At 41.1% G+C, this 22,405-nt stretch overlaps 1 long non-coding RNA gene across 2 annotated transcripts; it reads right to left on the bottom strand.

Moving 5' to 3' along the window:
* Window positions 1-725: 725 nt before the first annotated feature.
* LOC309344117 lies at window positions 726-21,589 on the bottom strand. Of its 2 annotated transcripts, none has more exons than XR_014157627.1 (4): window positions 21,504-21,589; window positions 16,174-16,268; window positions 1,586-1,689; window positions 726-755 (listed from the first exon to the last, which is right to left on the bottom strand). It is a non-coding gene; the product is annotated as an uncharacterized lncRNA (long non-coding RNA). The 2 variants fall into 2 exon arrangements; XR_014157628.1 differs by lacking the exon at window positions 21,504-21,589 and adding an exon at window positions 19,576-19,693.
* Window positions 21,590-22,405: the final 816 nt, after the last annotated feature.

Raw genomic sequence — 22,405 nt, 5'->3', positions numbered from 1 at the left:
TAGAAGATTGGTTTATTACATGGAAATGAAAGAGATAAGAGTATATGCATGCTATTTTAGGGGTCATCCACACTTCCATTTGTCTTGCAATTTCTAGGTTTCTGATAGGTCGGGAGAGGTTTTTCTTTTGTCCCAGTGTTTACTGCTGAATTGGAACACATGTCAATCAGGATTTCTGCCACAGCCCTAATTTAGGGAAGCCCACATATTTATCTCTGAACTATAAATTTACCTTAAAGGCGATTCCATTGTCTGTTTGGAGTCTGGTTCCTGCTTACAGGAGGCTGATAATCAGTAATCAGGTCTTCCAGGCAAACACTAGTCCAGTGCTCTGATCTTTTCCGCAACTATTAAGGTCTGGAGGTTAGCTCTTATTTACAGATCACCTGTAAGACAGGAGCTTGTACCAGGGTCACGGATAGTTCACAAGAGGTATATTTTATATTAATTGCATACCAGCTATTCCATAGTCCATAGAAACAAACCATGTGAAGAGTCCAGACTAGCACCCATCATTACACTAGCTTTTCATTTGCATATATTGATGTCCTTGGAAAATGTTTGCTAGTATTCTTTCTTCCCCTTGTAGACTTTAAGAGTGGCTGGGGAGGCCCAGCCAGATGGGCGGGGTATAAATAATAAATAAATAATAAATAAATAAATAAATAAATAAATAAATAAATAAATAATAATAATAATAATGATAATGATAATAATAATAATTATTAACCAAATTGACTTGGAAAGATCATAATCTGGCAAAAGAAGAAAGGAAAACATGCGAGATGGGGTAGCAGAAGAAAAGGATCCTAAGTAACAAGGAGGGATATCACTAGATGATACAGAAATAATTTGAGCATTTATTACTAACAGCGAACAAAGTAACATCGATAAATGACAGCTTTGATGAGTCTTTATTGCAAAATTCCTTGCGCCTCATTAAATATGAAGAATGCAAGAGTCAAAAGACAAATCTCGACATACCACTAATGAATGACATAAAAACGAAAAGACAAAGAGCAAATCAGTGCATTTGGGAAAGCTGTGTTACAGCAGGAAATGTGCCTAATGTGAGTTAAGTCTTTTTAAAAGATCAAGAAGGAAAGAGGAAGATGATGTGAAGTACATTGGCTGTTCCTTGGAGCTGAAGAGCCAAATTGTATTCACAAATTCATTACCTGGCAAAGACAGAACTGCCAGCACCAATTTTTTTAAAAAATAATAATGGCACATTGTAATAAGAATTTGTAGCTTTTAATGCACACGTGAATTGTGCATGTCCTGCAAGAGAGGAAAGGCAGTTAGTGTGGTGTGCTGGCATGGGGGTCAGACTAGGGCCTGGAAGAATGGACTCCTACTCATTGATGGGCTGGTTGTCCACAATTTGTCTTATTCCCTTATAAGGCCATCTAAGTTGGTGGTCATCATCACATCCTATGGTAAAAACTCCATAGTGTTCAGGGATGAGGGACCCTTTTCAGCCTGAGGGACCATTATCGCTTTTGGGCAACCTTCAAGGAGTCATATGCCAGTTGTAGATAGGGTCAGAAGCAAATGCAGGCAGAACACCGAATGCGAAGTTTACCTTTGCAAAGTAGACCAGTTTCATACTTCCCTTCTTTTATTTATGTATGGAAATATATCAGCCAGTGGAATAGGAATCCTTCCAAGAATCACCAGACCACATTCCTGGAGGAACAATGCAATTATGTTTAGTATGCAGAAAATTTGCACCTGTAACCAAAGAATGGTAGAATTATCCAGACAGAAAATATACCTTGGTCATCTCATTAAACCCTGCGCTCAACACAAGATCTTAAATATCTTCAATATCTGCCTCTGCTTAAATACCTGAAATGAAATACTCTACCACTTCCCAAGGCAGTCTGTACCCCTGTCAAGCAGTTTGTATTGAGAGGAATTTTCTACTAATGTTTAACTGCTGCTTTCCTGTGATTTCCACCCATTGGTTCTAGTCTTGCCCTTTGGAGCAGCAGGAGGACACGCTTACTGCTACTTAAGTATGACGTCCCTTCACGTATCTGAAGATCACTATTACACCTGCTCTCCATCTTTTCTCCAGGTTGAACATACCCAACTGATTTTTACCAGTGGAGGAGTGTTGTAGTTCAGTGTAGACAGACAGTTAGACAACAGAAATAAATAGTCTGGTAATAGACTGCTGGTTGAAATAATAAAGAACATTAAGGGTTATTACTCCTGGAAAACAAAGTCATTCTGAGTGCAAGCTTACATGTGCCATCACAGAATCAAACAAAGGAAGGTTCAATGCAAACACTAAGGAAGAAGGAATGAAAGCCTGAGAAAACACAGTATGCAAGACAAGAAGTTAGTTACCCAAGAAGGAATCAGTGAGGGAATAGGTTGCATTTCTGTCTATCAGCCTCCACTGGTTCAAGTAACTGACTACAAGCATTGTTGCTTAACTCCCAACATGGAAAAGTATTCATGTGCTACAGATTACTATTTACACCCAGTTCTTATGAAGCTGTCTCTTGCTGATACATCTGAGCATAAGATCAGAGGGGCATCCTACTGACATGTTTTTATTTGCTACCGTTTCTAAACAGCCGATACTGCTGTGACCAATAACCAAACCCCAAAATTACCATCACTCATTACATTCCCTGTTTGGGATGGAACAGGTGCATCAAGTAGTAGCACACACCTGGCCCTTTTCTGATCCGACAAGTCTTCCTGCTTTCCGGCTGCTTCTTGCATCCATCCACCCATCCATCCAATTATATGTGATCAAATGTGTGTTTTGGGTCTGTTAGTCTACAGCAGTAGCCTTGTCATTGCAGGTGTCACTTGGCTTGCTTGTGCAGCTTCAGGAGAGATTTTCTCCTGCCTGTGAATTTATGCAGATCCCACTCCATAAAAGACATTTTATCTGTAGACTTTGGCACTGCAGAGAAGGAAGAGAGGTGCAATAGAACTACGAGAGAGATGACATAGCCTGCAGTGTTCTTGCTGATCTATGCCTGCACTCTGCGATACTGTAGTTTCCATTCCGCTCCCTTTGCCAATGTATATCATTCCTTGTCAAACGATTCACTGACTCCAGAGTCTATGGCAGCTTAAAAGCTGTATCTTTTTTTCTTTTCTTTTTCTTTTGCCAGGGTTACTGCTCTGCTGTCTTCTTTTTTTTCAAATTCACTCCTCAGTTTGTTTTTGAGAAAGAAGTACTTGTAGCTGATAAGTATTGGATCCTTCATGAGCTTATATTTTCAGCGAGGCAGGGAACACCATTGCCATGATTCAGATCCAGTGCCATCATTAAAGCTTTCGTAACCTTCAGGCTGGGTCACTGCATTGCATTCTGTCTGGTTCTGCCTTGAGGGTGGTTTGAAAACTGCTGCTGGTGCAGAATACCCTGCACTCTAGCACAGTGTTGTCTTTCCAAGAATTATTTGAAGAGCTGGTTTGGAGTGACCTGCAAAGCCCTCAGTGGCTTGGGCTGCCCTCTCTTTTATGTTTATGTTGGCTGAGAACTTTGGGGTCCAAATGAACCATACAAGCTATACAAAAGCTTAGACTTATCAATGCAAACACAGAAAGCTGATGTAAATTACTGCTGGGAGATCCAAGGGGAGTTTACTGTTTCCCTTGGAATCCATGAGAAAAGGTTCAGGAGCATAGCACAACTGGATCTTTCCTCTTTGAAAGCAACAGTTTGGTAGAATGGTCAAGGCAAAGTTTCCCATAGTCTCTGACTAATTGCAAGACGCTGTAAGATTAATCTGATTTTGTCAGATAATCAGAAACTCACCAACCCCCAATCCCACTGCTTTTACATATAGCTTCACTCATACCCTTGAGATAGGTTTAACATATTCATATACATACAGGAACGTGGTGGAAGTTCCTAGTAGCATTTGAACAATGGAGTTTTTAAATTCAGAGATATGCTGCTTGAACATGATTGGTACTAGTATTGGAAAAATGCAGAGCCCTGGCTTCGTAATGTTATAGGTGAAGTAATGTGGAATTTAGAAATTTAGAATTTAGACTTAGAGATGAACAATATTCTCCACAATTTGGTCTTCACTGCTTCCAAGAGGATGGAGCCACTGTAAGAACACAATTCTTACTCTATAATAAAATTGGTGTCATTAATGCGGTAACATGAAATATTAAACCACAAGGTTGTGGTGAAAGAAAATGGAGATACTTTTAAGAATGTGCCAATCCTTAAAATCACACATTTCTGTCCCACTGAAACACATGATGGTAGAGGAAGAATGACTGAAAGCAGCATTCAGGAAATGGAATTATAGGGCTGGGAGACATCCCAGAAGCAATCTAGTTCAGCCCCCTTGGGAATATCTAGCCGATGACCAGACTTCTGTCACCCCTCCCTGATTCAGCATTCAGAACAACTATTTGTTTTCATTTTATTTTTTCTATTGCCCATCTGTTCTTGCAGGTGGAAACAGAATTATGCTAAAGAAATGCAACATTAAAAATATCAGATTGTCTTTGATATATTACAAATCACCTAAAGTTTTGCTTTTGCTGCTCATACCAGCAGCACTAAATGAAACACATCCCAGAATGCAACTCCCATGCATTCCCTTTAAAAGGGTGGTAGACAGTAATGGCAAAGTGGATAGTTAGCGTGCTGTGTAGACTTATTGCAGCATATAAAAATTGAAAAATAAATCACTTCATACAGACAGATGTACTTCGCTGCTAATTGTAAACCGCAGCATGCCCTTGAAAAGCAATTCAGTGCACTTTCTCCAGTTCGAACATATGTCTTTTATGCATTATCCAGATAAGAGTTGTATTTAGGTCAGCCGCAAAAGCCAGGATTTTTCAAAAGTGACTGGCTTTTGGATTGGATATTGAGTGCTGGGTGCGAGAACTGTTAAAAGGGACTGATTTTTTAGAAAGTGCTAACAGCTGCCTTTTAAATAGGTGGCGACTTTTTCTGCGGAAAAAGTGCCTGAAAACATGAGATACTCTGAAAAACATGATCAGAGAATCAAAAGAGATGGGAAAGTACCTCATCCTAGAAGTAATATGATTATCATTAACCAAACCCTAGCAAACGTAAGGTGTGCTCTAGAATTTGCTTCCTGTTCAAGCATCATTTGACCACTGTCTTTTTGGCATTTCTGGAGCCAAAGAGACATGTTTACCATCAAGTTCATGGGTAAGGGCCCTCAGGCCAAGGGGTCAAAGACTGCTCTCCATCAGGGGCAGAGGAAGGGGGGGTGCAGTGGGGGTGGTCCGCCCCTGGTATCCCCACGGAGGAGGGTGACAAAATGTTGGGTGGCACTCAAAATGTTGGGCCTGCAGCACACCCGAGCCATGTATCTCTCCTAGGAGTGACACAGTGGCTTGGGCAGCCCCGGGCTCTGCGCTGCCCCAAATGGTCTGCCCGCTGCCTCACCCTCAGCTGTAGGGCGGCTGAGTGGGAGGAGGAAGGCAGACTCCTCAGAGGCCCCATGGCTCCGCTGCTGCTCTCCATGCCTCTCTATCTGGCCCCTTAAGCCATGACCCCTTCTCTGGCCATACCACTCTGTCCAGGTTATGCCCCTTGCTGACCTTGCTCTGTGACCAATAGAGAAGAAGAGAGATGGTTATAGAAAGCTGCTCCTCCCCGTGCTTCTTCCTATTTGCCTCTTGCCAACCTGTTGCATTTTAATAAACATAGCATTCATTCCAGTTCTATCTCATGAGTTTTCTTTTGAGTATGGAGGTCAATGTGTCCCTGGGCTGTAATAATTCATCTTGCTTATTTGGATGGAGAGGTGGAGCCTATTGTAGAAAGGCCTGAGGGGAGACCCGGGTTCAAATCACTACTCCGTCATGAAGTTTAGTTGGTGACCTTGGGCCAGTCATTATCTCTCAGCTAACCTATTTCATGACTTTGTTGTCATGATAAAACAGGGTTGGGAACTTTGTATGCTGCCTTGTGTTCCTTGAAGGACAAGTGTGGTAAATGACAGCAACACCAGAAGTACTGCCAATGGGTAGGAGATTTCCAGTACCTTTGTCATCACACAAAACTGAATGGAGAGATTCAGATCATCTGTGCAATGTGAGATGAATTCCAAACCAACTACAAAAAGTTTGGGGAACTGCTATCATTTGGAATCCCTGATTCAAAGGATAAGCTGCAATAAGCAATGTCATAACAGTGGAGCACGTTCAGCACCTTGCGTTAGTTACATGAGAGACTGGAGTTCTGAAGTGAACTCTTTAGCTGCTGCTATTAATGTATAATGGCCATTCTTCAAAACAGATGGGCAAGGCTACACACATTTTAGACTAAGTAAACCTTGGGCAGAAATCCAGAGGCTAAACGGAAAAGCGAGTTTGGTGAATGAATGGTTGCGGTTTTTTTCCCAACAAAAAGAAAGAAAGTTTTTGCTCTTAATACCATAACTCTGGTCAGAAAGCCTGGCTGCATTTTTCAAGGTTGAGCTCAACCTTCAGCATCTTTTATGCCGGGTGGAGTGCAGGTATAGTTGTACACCTGGAAAAAAGCCTGAACAGATGTATAGATACCATACCAAGATACTTCTTTGAGATTACTATATACTTCTTAGGAGTATATAGTAATGGAAATTATGCCCTTCCCTAAATGATGTCATTCCACTAAAGGAGGTTTAATGGACTCAGTGCTCATCATAAACACATCACAAATAAATTGAATTCCCATTTTATCCATGTTGAAATGTGTCTAGATTGTATTACTGTACTGCAGTGTTCTCAGGGCTGTATAAAACAGTGGCATCATTAACATTTATCGTTCTTACTGGTAAAGAGGCAGATGACATACAGGCTACTAAATGATACTGTAATTCAATTGCTGGCACATTAGGAACTTTAACATATTAAGGCTTGTGATATAACTTTCAATCCTGTAAGTCTGTCAGTAACTAACAAATGCTGAATTATCTCCTTCCTTAGACATACACCATTGGAATCCATTTAAAGTACTTAATGATGTATTAATAAACCATGATTTTCCAGCAGAGTTTTCTGAACTCCACTCACTGGCGCCAGTGCCTGCGCTGCCAATCAAATCAGAATGTCATCATTCCCTCAGTAAATAAAGGTTAATTGGATGTACAGTTGAAAGGATCATGAACACGAGTAATACCTATGATAGCCTTGTTCTAGGTTTAAAGGACTTGCTAGCTTTTTCTAAGAGATGCCTGTGCACTTTGTTTTCTGGCCACATTTATCTAAGGCAAAATGGTTTTTTAGCTAAGAGTATTTGTCATATGCCTTCCATATTATATGATGGGCATCTCTACAGCTACCTTCTGGTAGTGTCTTACCTCTAAATGAATCATAGATAGCCACATCTCTCAGAGAAGGCTTGGAGCTCCTTAGAGTGGAACGAAACAGTGACCTCTTGATAAAGTGTCATAAGGGCATCACGACTGCTTATTTTGTTGACGTTTAGATAGTGTTTTAAATCTATTATTTTTTAATTGATCAGTTATACCATGAATTGTGTTCACTTGCCCATCCCCATTAAATGATAACTATCAGTAAGTCTGCTAATGATGCTTCCTCTGCGCAACATAAAAGAGTGTTCCAAATTGCATCACTGTCATCAGTATAGTCAATCTTCATATTCTGCTTACATGAAAAGATACATTGGCCCGGTTCACACATAATGCTAAACCATGCTTTGGGGCAAAGGGGCAACTCATGGAGAGAAGCTCGTGAACATTTTGTTCCTGCTCTGCTCATGTTGCTGCTGTGCTGCTGTGAGCTAAACCATGGTTTGACTTAGGTTTTGTCCATGGCTTGTGGTATATGGCTTGTGTTGTCTCAATAAAATATTAATTGCATTTTAGGTATAACAGTTCAGGCATTGAGTCAGGGCAGTGCCCACATACCCAATGTACAACAGCAATTTACAGCACTCGGAGCCATATCACATGACTGCTTCACTATAGCTTTGCCAGGGCACAATCTTTCCTCCCACTTTCATTGAATGAAAGAATAATGTTCTACCCTACATTCCAAAAAGGCTCTTCCCACTTGTCAATCTAAAGATGAAATGATGGCATGCTGCCTTCTAATGAATCCAGTTGTCTGAAAATGATGATCTTCTTCTGCAACAATTATGGCTGCATGAACTGTGGGAGCATGGCTTCAAACAAAAACGCTGAAATAAGTGGGTAACACCGAGAAAGAAATAATGAGGTTTTCTTTCCCAGTTAGAAAGAGAAAGGTTGCCTCTTGTCCCCTATTATGAGGCTGACACATTAATGATACAACTGCTGCGGGTTAATCCTGCACCCTTGGTGCACTGGCTTGCAGCAGTCTCTCCTGGAATGACAATTAAAATACTTGACAAATAGCATCTATGAAAGATTCTGTGGCATCCATGGATATGCATGAAAACTTATGATTTTGGGGATTGGCTTAAAACGGCGATTTGGTTTCCTTCAAAAGTTCCATTTAATTGGAACACAGCACTAACACAGAGAGTGTTAATGGACTAAAAGGAGTAGATACAATGTCAGGGCTGGATTAGTAGCATACAATGTGAAAACAACAGGTTCTCTGATCATAATATTCCTTGGCATGAAAGGTTCCATTTAGATCTTGCATTAGAGTAAAGGAGTCAACTCCGAGACAGGAATGGGGAACCTGTGGCTCTCCAGGCTCTCTTTCATAGTTGTCCCATGACTCCCATCATTCCTGACCATTAGCCATGATGGTTGGGGCTGATGGGAGTTGGAGAGAGGGGTGACTGAATGTGTAAATCTTTATTCCTCTCAGGTTCTCATTTTTCCAGTCCTAACTTCAGTTTCCCACATTTCCACACCAAGTGCAGGGTGAGGACCAAAGTTGGACAAACTACCACAGAAGGAGCACAATGTGTCCACCACCAGAGGTAATACCCCTCCCCTAACACTTCATATACCCCTTGAGGAGTATGTTGCTACCATCATAGGCTTGAGGATTGAAGCCATAATCTACTATAATCCCCAGTTATTAGCATGCAGACTAGGAGATTTGGTGATGACAAAGCTAGTTTAAAAAACAAACAAACATTTGAAACCAGTCTTCCTCATTCCTCTTCTTGTGGCTTTTTAAAATTTTCAGCTCTTCAAGTTTCCTTATCTTTGGTCAGGTACATTGAGCTTCCCTATCTCTTTCTGCTGTCCAAATTGGCTTTTTTTGGGGGGGGGGAACCATACTTCCTGTCTCTGACTGACAAGAGGGGCTGTATCTGGCCAGATTGATTTTCTCTCTCTGCCTTACACATTTTCCTTTTAAAATGTATCCTGTTTTAATACCATTCCATGTCTCCTACCCCCCTGGAATTGCTACCTTTGTTACTTCAATATTCTCTTTTATTTTGCTTCCTGACTTTTGCTCTAATTTATAGTTCTGTTCCTTTCCCTCTTCCTTCCTGATACCACTTTGACCTTTGCTTTCTCAAAGAGTTTGCCACCTCTAATTCTCCAACAGCTACCAGCAAGTGTTTGTTTCTGTTATCATGACCCAGACTCTAGATTTCTAAGGCATCTGCAGGAAGATCCACCAGAAAATGTGCCAGAGAATTAAATAGTACACTGCCTGTTCATGTTCTTTGCAAAGTTTCAGTCTTATGGTATACAGTGGTACCTTGAGTTACAGACGCTTCAGGTTACAGACACTTCAGGTTACAGACTCTGCTAACCCAGAAATAGTACCTTGGGTTAAGAACTTTGCTTCAGGATGAAAACAGAAATCGTGCTCTGGCGGCGCGGCAGCAGCAGGAGGCCCCATTAGCTAAAGTGGTACCTCAGGTTAAGAACAGTTTCAGGTTAAGAACAGACCTCCAGAATGAATTAAGTTCTTAACCCGAGGTACCACTGTATAATGGAACCTATTCACCAACTCAATTGTTTCAACATAGTGAAGAAGCTCTTGGGGACCTTTTAGAATGTAATGTTCAGGCAAGATGATTCTAAAAAATAGTGGTCATTTAGGAGAGATGTCTTTCATACTTACCCTGTATTCTTCATAACCATGATGAGTAGAAATGGATGGTTTTGTAATCAGATCTTACTTTTGCACTACTACATACTCAAAGTTTATTCCTCAAAGCAGACTTTCGGCACCTGTGGGCATAGATTATGAAGGGGGTGGTGAGTGTATGCATGCCACACCCACTTCCAATGTGCCCATCACTGCACAACCCTACCAAGCCTTCCATGGTGAGCATGAAGGTCTGAAAGGAACATCAAAGCACACTTGGAAGCCTCCCCGCAATCAAGCACTTTTGACTTATCAGGGCTCCTGTTCACAAAGAACTCAATGGCAGTTACAACCATCACTCCTCAGAAGTTGCTGCTCAGTGCAGGACCCTGGAGGCAAGCTGAGCACAGGGGCAGAAGAAGGGTGTGTGGTGGGGGTGGGCCACCCCTGGTGTCAACCCGAGGAGGTGTGTGACAGAATGCCGGGCAGCACTCACCATGGGGCCTGCAGCGCACTCGAGCCACGCGTCTTTCCTGGGAGAGAAGTGGTGGCTTGGGCACCCGCAGGCTCTCTGCTGCCCCAAATGGTCTGCCCACCACTTTCCCCTCAGCTGTAGGGTGGCTGAGTGGGAGGAGGCAGGTAGACTCCTTGGAGGCCCCGCAGAGTGTCCTGCCCCGGCTTGCCCCGCCCCACCCCACTGACGGCTGGCCTTGCCCCTGGGCATAGGTCACACGCACCACCCCAGGCACCCAGTCAGCTTGCTCTGCCACTGGCTGAGCATGCAGACAATTTTGGGAATGCCACTGGCACATATGTGCCCATTCCCCCATGAAAAATACATGAAGGTATTTGCTTAGGTAATTTGGAATTCCAAGGGGGAAAATTGATGGAGAATTTTTTGGAATTGTCCCTCTTTTATAAGAGGCATCAGAAAGCAAATGGAAAAGCAAGTGTACCTAGTCAACACCACAATACCTGTGCTCCAAGGCGCCCAAAGTATGAGAAGAGTTCTACAGCCTTAAACACTCTGTGCAATAGTTACATCTGCTGTCTCTGTTACATGGATCTAAGTTAAATGTAGCTTTTCTTAGTTCATACAAGTAGCAAATATGGAAATTAACAGTAACTTTGGTTTGGACAAAAGGCTAAAAAGAGCACAACAAAAAGCAAGACACTTGCTGATACAATTGCTTTTGTTCTCTATTCTTTTCCTTTATCTATTCCATATGTTCAAGTTTATTTCTCCTTCCTATCTCTATTGGAGATGAGGCCCTAAAGGCATGAACTGCTTTTCCCAGTGCTTTGCAAAAATCCCCCAAACTCACTGTAATTGTTTCAAGCATCTATCAGAGAACATTACCTCAATCTGGAGTACAAAGATGCAAAAGGTCATCTTTAAACTTGACCTCAATACCTGGCAAACAAACAAACAAACACATTTCCAGAGTATGGCAATAAGTTTGGGTTCCTCTGTGATTAGCTCACTCATCCTCTTCATTATTTCCCAAATTTGTCTTTCTTCTCTAATACTTCAGGATTGTTCTGTGATGGATTACCAGTGATAGATGTGTGTGTGTGTGTGTGTGTGTGTGTGTGTGTATCTATCTATCTATCTATCTATCTATGAATATTCTATCTTGCCTGCATCTTGCCAAGACACCCATGGAAATTAAGTTGGCTTCATAGTTTTACCTACTCATACCTGGATTCCTCCCTACATTTGGAAAGGTGCAAGACTGCACTGCCACAGATCTGGTAATACAAAATTGTGTACTTAAGGTAGAACTTGTATCTGTGCTACTTGTATGTAGTAGTTGGAATGCTTCTAGATTCAGTGCTCACTTTTCAGCAGAAGGGAATAGGAGCAGCGTCTGCAAGAAGGTCCCAGAAAACTGGGATAGGCTTTCAGGGAGGTAGGCCAATCTGAAAAGCTGGACCAGACACTAGCAAATTAAAACTGATTACCTTTACACTCAAGAGGAAGGGTGGATGAATAGACTTTAGGCTTGGACCAGCTAAAATTTTTCTTAAAGAAGTAGCGAACAGGCAATCAGTTGAGACACAATGCCTTCTCTGTACACCATTTACCCATAATTTCTGATGGTGGCACTTCGTGAGACTGAGAATATCCTGGACGATCCCACCCCCTAGACTACTGATGGTCCAGTTCCCTCAAAGGCTGCATGGGCATACAAACTTTGTCTCAGTTATGTTTAGCAAGGGTAAATTAATGACATAATCTTATACCCAAAATTCCATCTGTTCTCCTTCAGTCCCTATAATGTAGCAATCTATTCTAGAATTAGCAGGTAAAATTAATTCACTTGGATTTTCTGAGGACTTGTTTTTTTTTCCAAGGAGGCCTGATTATCTTAGCCCTCGTGCTGAGTGCTCCTTTTCTCCAATTTGAGGACACAAAACCTCCATCTGTTTACCAACATGTGTTCCAGTTATATGCCTACAATGGGATTTAGGAAGTCTATGATAAACCTTTGATTTCTACCATGGAAACATTATTTGCTTGCTCATTAAATCCATTCCCCACTCTTCTTCCCTGAGAGTACCCTGGGCAGTTAGCAATAACACCCTATGTTATACTTGTACATTAATCAGGAGACAATACTTTGAGTTTCCCCAAGGCCAGTTCAGATGTACTGCATTCTATTGCATTGTTTGAACTGCAACATCAATGAAGTAAAAATTCCATTATCTCCAGTACTTGAACATTTCCAACTCACATCTACATTGCTCAGGAGAATGGATGGCTTTCACATCTGTTGTATTATTTACTGAAGGAATTGTTTTAGATCAGGGACATCCAACTCCCAATAGACTGTGATCTACTCACAGTATAGAAAAACTGGCAGTGATCTACCCAAAGTTGTGGAGCTTTTTTTAGTAAGTCAAAGTTGGGGGTGGTTGGTTTTTTTATTTTATTTTTATTTTTATTTTAGATGATACTGTGATTTGAAAGTGTTATAAGCCAGCCTGAGTAGTACATAGATCCTAGAAGGTTGGGATAGGACAGAAACAAGTAAATAAATTTAAAATAAATATGAAAACAATATCTGAATGCTTCCACAGTAACTGACTTGTATAGAGATTTCAACCATGCTTTGGAATGTGAACTAAAACTCACATAAGATGGTAGGATTTCATTCTAAGTTAGCTTGTTTAATTTCTCTTTTGTATCTGAAACATGACAAGAAGGTTGATATTCTTCCCAAACTTTCTATTTGAGTTTAAGGATATTCTCTCACATTTAGTCATGATCTTGGGCCTTGATATTTTTGTTCTGTAGTCTATAGTCACCATTGGGTTGTATCAGTTGGTGCCATTGTGCAAGAATGTTTGATTCAACAGGATGTGTGCAGAAACAATGAAAAAGGGCCAATTTTTGCTCATTCCCTCTTCTCCCTGAAGCTCACCTAGCTCTCTGAAAATCTATTCTGGAGGGTCCTCCAGTGCTCCATAACAGATACTCAGCGAAGTGATGCAAGGTGTGGGGGCAATGGGAAAATTGGTAAAAATCCCCTCTACTTCTCTATTACCAGATACCTGATGGGTTAGGAGGACTATTTTGTATAGTTGAATTGAGATACCTTGTGAATACTCTTTAGAGTTACTTCATAGTCACATAGACATCTGGCATTTGTAAAATGAACACCCCCCCCCCATTGCTTTGCTTTTTGTCATTGAAAATCATTGGATAAGAAGATTTTTAAATCATTTGTACTTGCACAGCTACTTATCTCATGAAACCACATTATTAAACTGTCTCTTCAAGCCCAGAAATGACTTCAGAAAGGCCAAAGAACTGTTAACAATTATAATGCATCTCATGTATAGAGAGCTAATTGGTGCATCTCTGTGTGTACGATATATATTTTCAATATGGCAATGCTTGTATCTTGGCACCTCCTGGTAGATCTGGGCGAAGGAGGGAAACTGCCAGAGTCTCAAGAGTGAAGGCTGACAAAGTGGTGTCCTTCAGATGTTGTTTGACTGCAACTCCCATTAGCCTCAGTCAACATAGCTGTAAGTCAAGGATGATTAGAGCTGCTGTTCAGCAACATCTGGATGGTATCCTGTTGGTTCCCCCTGCCCAAAAGAGATGTTGCCAATCAAAGCAGATGATAAAGAGCAAGATGGACCACTGTTCTGACTCTGTATAAGGCATGCTCAGATGTCTACATAAGCAGCTTAAAAATGGCTGCAGACACATGGATCTACAATGACATCTGAAGAGTGAAAAAGATTTGGCCTCATATCCAAACAATAAACAGGGATACTTGCACTCACATGTATAACGCGAGAAAAACTAATTTGGGGTAAGGAAGTGTAAACTCTTTACTTTGGTAGACATAAATCCTGTAATATGTTCCATCGACTCATCTCAAGGAAATTAAGTGATTTCCCATTTCTAGTTTCCGTCCTGAAGATTAGCTTTTATTTCTTTCAGCACCTTGTTTTTTGCCTAGGTGAGTTCTTTAAATAATCCCATTAAGCCCCTTTGGAAGCCTCATTAGAGCAGAAATTGACCATTAGGGAAGGTGAGGTGTTCAGCTGGCCCAACACAGTAAGTTGTTTCATGGGCTGTAGGTGGAAATTGTTTCATGCCTTCAACACACCTAAGGTGAGCCAGTTGTTCTTTATGTACCCAGTGTATTGCCGTCGCTGCTAAATATTACTTGATCAGTGCATTTTGATCTTTTAAATTGAAATGGCTCTGCAAACATGAAATGTCACAGCCCCACAACAAAATATCAAGGGAAAACATCTCTGCAACCCAGCAACACGGTGATGAAGCTAGGGAGATAAAGACACTCTCGCACACACAAACATTGCCCTGATAAAAATAAATCTCACCTAATCACATAGCACAGGATTTTATTGTAAAACATAAATGCAAAAACAATTATGAATCTAGAAAGCCAGCAGCTGCATAGGGGACTGCATAATGTATCATACAAATTGTCGTAGAGTTGACTATTTTCCTGCTGGGCAGATTGTGTGAGTGTGAGACGCTTTTTCCCCAAACTGAAAAACCCTAGAGCACTGCATTCGGCCCCAGAGCCTGAGCAGTGGGTGCGGTCCGCCCTGGGTGTCAACCCTAAGGGGTGTGTGACTTTGCTTCAGTGCCCCCTGGCCCGCTCGCTGTGGGTGGCGCCCCCCTGGGTCGCTCGCCACTTACCGCAGGTGGTGCTCCCCTGGGACACTCGCCCCGCCTCTGTGTGGCTAGCCCCGCCCCCGTGTGCACAGGCCATGTGGCTAGCTCCGCCTCTGGCTGCATTCAGCCCCAGAGCCTGAGCTTCCCCACTCCTGCTGTAAGTTAACTTCATATCAGCCGGACACAGCAACTCACAACAAGAAAGTGGTGAGAGTGCTGTGGAGAGGCAGCCTGCAGCAGACAATGAATAAGGCAACTTTAGGAAGGAGGAAAGCTGTACAACTATACATCACTTCCCACACAGAGTGCTCAGAAATCTGCTTCTCTGTATGCCAGTATCACCCTCAGGATGGAAACTGTGGTAGTAAAGTCCACAGGAAATCAAGCCCAGTTGTATAAATGTAGGTACTGCAATACAGTGCACTAAATGTAGATTACCGGACAGTGCAGAGTGAATATTATAAAGGAAAGGAGACAGAATGATTTCAAGTAGAAATGTCACCCTAGCAGCAAAGCTGGAATTGAACCAGTGACCTCAAGATCTAATAACAAAGGTTTTCATAACGGAAGTCAGAGGAGCCAAGGTTGTATAGTTTCACAATAGCCCAAAACTCATTTATAGTCTGTAGATAAGGGAAAGAGTGGACTTTTTCATCAACCTTTGTGAAGGTTACATGTAGTTCGTGTGGTGCTGAGCCTCTAGGAACATAACAAGAGATGGTCTTGATGAAATGGATGGTTGACAGTTTTTAGGGGATTCTTCAAGTTTACCATTTCTCTCATAAGAGATTTACTGTGGAAAGGAATGTTCTAACCTCAGGTTGATTATCTTACATATAATGTCATTATATTAGTGTGTGTGTGTGTGTGTGTGTGTGTGGTCTCTAATCATTTTTCTCTGACATTCCTTCTCACTGTCTTGAAATTCTTTGTGAAATTAGGTGACATAACACATTTCTCTCCCACACTTACCTCTATTTGCTTTTCAGATTTTTCAGATAGAATTTCTTTTAATGTAGACTTCCTCTCACCTGGTGCTCTTCAAAAAATTTGGATGACAACTCCCATCACCCCCTGTCAGCATGGCCAATGGTTGAGGAAGATGATAGCTGGAGTGCAACAACTTCTGAAAGGTACAAGTTTGGGAAAGGCTGTTTTACCAAGCCATTATTTAACTTGACATGGCATTTACAGTTCAGAAAAGTATTCCCTTATATTAAATGTATGCTTATCTGCTACAAAGGGACTGCCAGAAAACAAAAGTGGGAACTGCTTTGCTTTAAAATGTGTCCTCTCAACTCTAGCTACAATGTTCATTATCATAATGTGGTCATTAGGATCATGTTCTGCTTGCAATAACATTGACATGCTTTTTCAGTCATAACTAATTCCTGTCAGAGGCTTGTGTAAATATAACAACATGAATTCCTCAATCATATTAGATCACTGGAATGTAAAGTTACGCGATCCCCTTAGGTGCATTAGGTCTATGTAAGAAAATATTAGCCAGAATAACGTAATAGTCATTGTACTGATATTGAGTCGCACTAACAGTAAATCATGTCTCAGACTGCAGAAATAATTCAAGCAGAAAGTGGAAATGAAATACAATAAAAGTAAGAGGGCAGGGGAACAGTATATATAAGAACTTGCATGTTTTTGAAACTTGCAGTGAAAGTCAAATATGCATATTTATCTCCAGAATTCATTTGGAGCTCTGCTACCCAATGAATTCCTATGAAATAATATCTGAACCTCTATGAGTACTCTACAACAGGAAAGGAATGTCAATAAGGAAGCAATAACCCAGAACCTGCCCAATGAAATACCCTTTCTAAAACTGGAATCACATAAGGTCAAACACTAATGTAGTTAATGTAGTAAAAAAGTATAGAAAGCCAAGAGTACCTGAGGAGAATGTAAACACAAGCTGGAAGAATCATAGTCCATAGAACACACTGTCTGGAAATCTCTTAATTTGTATGTGTGTGTGTGTGTGTGTGCGCGCTTTTTTTTTAATGGGGGGGATCTAAAAAATCACTTAATCTTAATTTAGCAATGCACATATTAAAATGAAAAGGAAGTCTCATCATGTTATGGGTCAGTCACCTACCGAAAGATTTCTCTCACAACCCAGCACCTCCTCTCCCCCACAGTCTCTCACTGGAGCAAGATAGAAATAGAGGCCTAATATTAAGGGGTCGCTGCCAAAGTATTTTCTCCCAGAAAGAGTCATAGTTGTGGGGAAGTTTTGACTCAAGATCAAAGTGTCCATGCCGTGCATTTTAAAGGACTATGATAACACTCTAAATAGTCAAAAAGAATTCTGGCAGCTGTAGTTTATTAAGGGTCCTGAAAGTTCTTAGGAAACCTCTATGTCCATCCTAGAGCTACAATTTCCAGAGTGGTTAAACAGCCCATTCCCTCTTTCCAGAGAACTTGCAGCACTGTGTGTGGGGTTTGAGTCTGCCAGCAGACCTCAGCACCCTTAACAAACAACAGCTCCCAGAATTCCTTGGGGGAAGCAATGGCTATTTAAAGTGGCATCATGGTGCTTTATATATATGGTGCTGATGTGGCCTAAGAATAAATGGAATGGTGGTGGTGCAGTGCTGGTAACAGAGCCATCAAGATCTTCTCTAAGACATGCAAGGTCTGCAAAATAGGAAGTTGCCTCGCATGTTCTGATGCCTTATACTTCAGCCTGGTTCTCCTGCTGTAGTCCACAAGCTGCCGGTCTTTCCTCTCTGGAACCACATGGCATTTTATATTTAGTGCCTAAGATAATAACCTACCCACATGAATGCAATTTCCTTCTTGCATTCAGGACCTGAGGGCAGTATAAAGTTGATTCAAGCACTTATCAATGGTAATTGAAAAAGTGGCAACCGTATGGGAATGCTGAAACCTAAGTGGAAGCGATTCATAATGCACATTCTCCAACATAAGCAGCAGCAAGAGGAAAGGCGCAAAACTTTCAAAAGCCATTATCGCACTCGCTGCTTGCTGCAAAAACAGAATCGCCCATCTCAAAGCATACCAAACATAAAGGGAAAGCTGAAAAGAAGTAAAAGTTTTCTCTGATATATTTCATAAAGTTTCATAATATTGGGGTGGGGTGGGGGATGAACAGATTACCATCTATGAGTGTTGCTAAAAGGGTTAATCTTTTTCAAATCTGTTACCTGTTTTCAATCCAAACATGCATTTAGGAAGCTATCATATACATATACATATACATATACATATACATATACATATACATATACATACCTACACACACACACACACACACACGGTGGTATTGCTGCTGTGGCCATGCTGTGACTCCATAGTAGACATAGGGGCCAAATACTAGGCACCGAGGTCTGTTAGCTTAAACATGGGTAGGTGAGCAGCCAGGGTTTAATTGATATGTTTCGGCACCTGAGGTAAAATGCTTCACTGTTGCTGCCATGATGGCTGGAGGCTGTGAGGCTCTGCAAGGGCTTCCCTTGCAGAGCTTTGTCCCTCCACCCCTAAGAGCAGGGGAGACCACCAGCAAAGCTGGGCAGCAGAATGCTGTGACTGTCTGATTGTCTGAAAAGGGAGCTTATTTGCTTTTAGATTATCAAAAGTTAGCAGATACTATGTCTAGCAGCTGGTTCATATGATTTCTCACTCAAAGCTGCCCCAATTCTGCCCCCTGAAGAGACACTTTCCCCTCCACCTGGTCAAGGTGCATGGTATTGAAAGTTGGGGTACTTATTTTGGCAGGAGAGGCATGAAATCCTACAAGCATTTCTTCCTGGGAGTAAAAATACAATAATGTTTTGCTGCCTTTTCATGACATCCAAAATCACTTCACTCTGCCTAATGGTGGGGCTGGACCTCATATAACAACACATTAGCTCTGAAATTAATTTGCTTTATAGGTTTATTTTGAGAATAAGCAAGGAGAAAATGCAAAGCCCTCTACACAATGATAATGCTGCCTAGAAATAATAATCATTACAGGCATTCTTAATAAAGTTTACTTTCGTTCCAAATTCATTTTATCCTGCCAGTCCTTGGCATTTTATTCCACAACATTGTTCACTGTTTATATAGCCCCCTTTTCGATTTTTATGTATTTGTAAAGTATAAAACACTTCAGAACAATAAGAAATTAAAGCACTGAAATAACCATTAACGTTTCATAATAACCAGTCAGTGAAATAAATCAACCAGTATTACACCAGCTGCTAATCCAACATGTTTAAAGACTATGCGCCTACCTAATTAAAAAGTCACAACAGCACACCTAAATTGGCCAAGGACATAGACTCTGTGATCCACAGTAAATATCACATGCCTGCTTTCAAATTCTCTTTGATGGCCTTGATCCAGCTTGTCTCTCTAATTTATTATCTCCCTAGAAATTCTGCAAGAAACTTTATGCTCAGGATGCCCACCTTCTGTTTGTCCCTTCACCTTATATGAAAACAGTGGGTGCCACAGCTTTCCCTATCTTTGTTGCCATCTGGTATGAGTTCTTGAGTATCCATAAGCTTCAGAGAACTTATTTTTTTTGCCTTTGCTGAAATCACATCTGAAAACAAAGTCACTCCCTAGGGGAAAATTATGAATCCAGCATAAATAATTATTTCCTTTACTTTCTTTATTACACTTGCGCACTACATATCCAAATACCATTGACACAAGTGTCGATTATTCCCTAAAGGACGAATTATTCTCAATAGGATGAAATATTGCATTAGGGGTTCATCTAAGATATCTATTCCATACTTTGTTCTTGGAATGCAAGGAAACCAGTGCCAAATAGAAACAAATGTGGAAATAGCTTTTATTCTAGTTATCTTGTGTGTTTGCACGAGAGAGAATATTGTGCTTAGGCCAATGAGACCAGGAGCACAATGTTTAAATAGATTTAGATCACAGTCTTAGGAATTACAGCTATCCTTCAAAAACCACACCCAAATTTTGCAATGTATTTCTCCAACAAGCCAATGTTTACAAAAATGAATTAGGGGAAGAGTGCCTAAAAATGAATATATTGGTGAAAATATTATAGATACATCATACTAAGGAAGATTGCTTGCAAAAAGATGTACATTAGTCAAAACCACATACAAAAATGTGCCAGTTAGGAGAAATTCACACTAAACTGCTGGTAGATTTTCATGAGGATTTAAAATAGTAGTAGTAGTAGTAGTAGTAGTAGTAATGATAATAATAGTAATCTAAAATTCCTGTAGATATATTGAAAACCGACTTTACAACTGAAAAAATAAGAAACAGAGAACTAAAAGTGACAAATTCTACCATCCTTACTCTTGACGATATGTATATTTATTTAATCTTTAACCTGGAGCAGAATGTTACCATTCTGGCTTTTATGATAACTGACACCTCCAAAGTCCCCACATAAAAAACCTCAGCCATTTCCTTGACCATTGCAATCTTCCCTCCACCACTGTCCATCTAAGCACTCTGCAGCTCCAAGTATTCACCTCTTTTGTTGCTTTGACCATGTGACACCCCTTCCTTAAATACCAACACTGGTTTCCTGTTCACCTTTGACTCTTGAGCAGGCTTCAAAACTCTCCATGGCCTTGCCCACCCTAACTATCTCTCTCTGCTTTTATAGCTCTATCTATATGTGTATAGAATTGCATTGAAAATCAGGATGCACATTTTCTAGTTTGGACCATCTGCAAAGCAGAAGTTGCCTGTAGCGTACGATAACACTTTCCACCAAAGGAATATGCATCATTGGCACTTGGATGGTTTCAAACACAGGTCACTTGCAAGAAGCAAGTAACAACTATCATCTAGGGACTGTGGACAGGGAAGGCGTGCTGGAAATGACTTGGTCTAACCCAAGTTGCTAATGTAATGCCAACAAGTGCTCAGGTTACAAGCCATGTTGTAACACTGGGATTGTAAATCACTGCTCTATATGCTAAAGCCCTGAAGGGAGAAGCTCTAGAGGTTTCCTAAATGTAGCAAAAGGTCCTTCCTGAGGAGGGAAAAAGCAGATTTGGGACAGCTCGCAGCTATCAGGGCACAAAGCATAAATAATTATAGAAGTCTGCAGCCACTTCTGTTATCAGAAAACTTGTTTTCACACACTCTTAACATTTTAAAACATGCCTTCTTTGGGATGCATTTTTTCATGCTTCATCTCTCCTTGAAGGTTACATTATTGTGTTTTCTTCAAAAGTTTTCCTTCAGCCATTTTAACTTATGGGAGAGTGTCCTAGGAGTAACAAGTATGACGCTTCACAGGCAGAGAGATGGTTTCATAGTATAACATGTAGTTTGTCCTTAGTGGGGAACATGAAGCTAGTACAGTACCATTTTCTTCCCCCAAACTTACTTAACAGTGACATGGGGCAAGACTAAGAACTCTTTCTTTTCCCCATCTCCTTGGAATATTTGTGTCACTTTTATTTTTATCTTCCTTGTCCTTTCTCTGGTAGCTAGAAAGCTGCAACAACAGTATGCCAAGCACAGGGTGCTTAGGCAACTTAGTTCTCCAGGGCTGCCATGGCAATGATTTTGCAGCATTCTAGATGCTGGAGAGAAGAAAGTGCTGACAGTGAGGTAGAGGTGGAGGCCTTAGTAGCAGTCCGCAGTGCAGTCATCTTTGCTGAGATCCAGTGTAGCATGGTAGACAGATTGCTCATAGTAGATAGATACCTTAGCTCTAAAACTTTCTGGATGACGTTGGCCTAATGTTTGTCTCTGAGGCTAACCTACTCCACCTATTTTTGTGATAATAAATGGGCAATGTGGGGAGAAACTATGTGACGCCCCTCAGCCCTTTGGAGACTCCCCATCAGGTTTCCCCTCCCCCCTTCCAGCAGAGCATTGCACAGACTCATTTTCTCACTGTAGGAAAAGTACTATCATTTGTGTTGTTTATTGCCCCCCCGCCCCCCGTTTGATTTCTCTTTGCGCTGTGCTACATTTTTAAGGACTCAGAGGACAAATCTGGGATTTTATCCTCAGGGCAAGGTGATCAGTATATAAGAGCTCTGATCCTTTGGCTGCAAGAAGCCATTGCAAGAGGGTAGAAGGGGCTACATAAAATCCTAACCCCCCTCCCCAAAAGTGAGAGTCCTGAATGTCACTAAGATTTTTTGATTACCCCTGCAGGCTATACAGTCCTGTTAATAATCACCGGGCTATACGCAGAAATGAGTTTGGGTCAGCCAGAAGCTCATACTGGCCCTGCGAGAGTATTGAAAGAGTGAAATATGACAAATTGCTTTGTTC

Source organism: Podarcis erhardii, assembly GCF_964252035.2.
Source record: "Podarcis erhardii genome assembly, chromosome: 6".
NCBI classification, from domain to species: domain Eukaryota; kingdom Metazoa; phylum Chordata; class Lepidosauria; order Squamata; family Lacertidae; genus Podarcis; species Podarcis erhardii.
The sequence above is the reverse complement of the archived record's forward strand: the minus strand, read 5'-3'. Positions and strand labels throughout refer to the sequence as shown.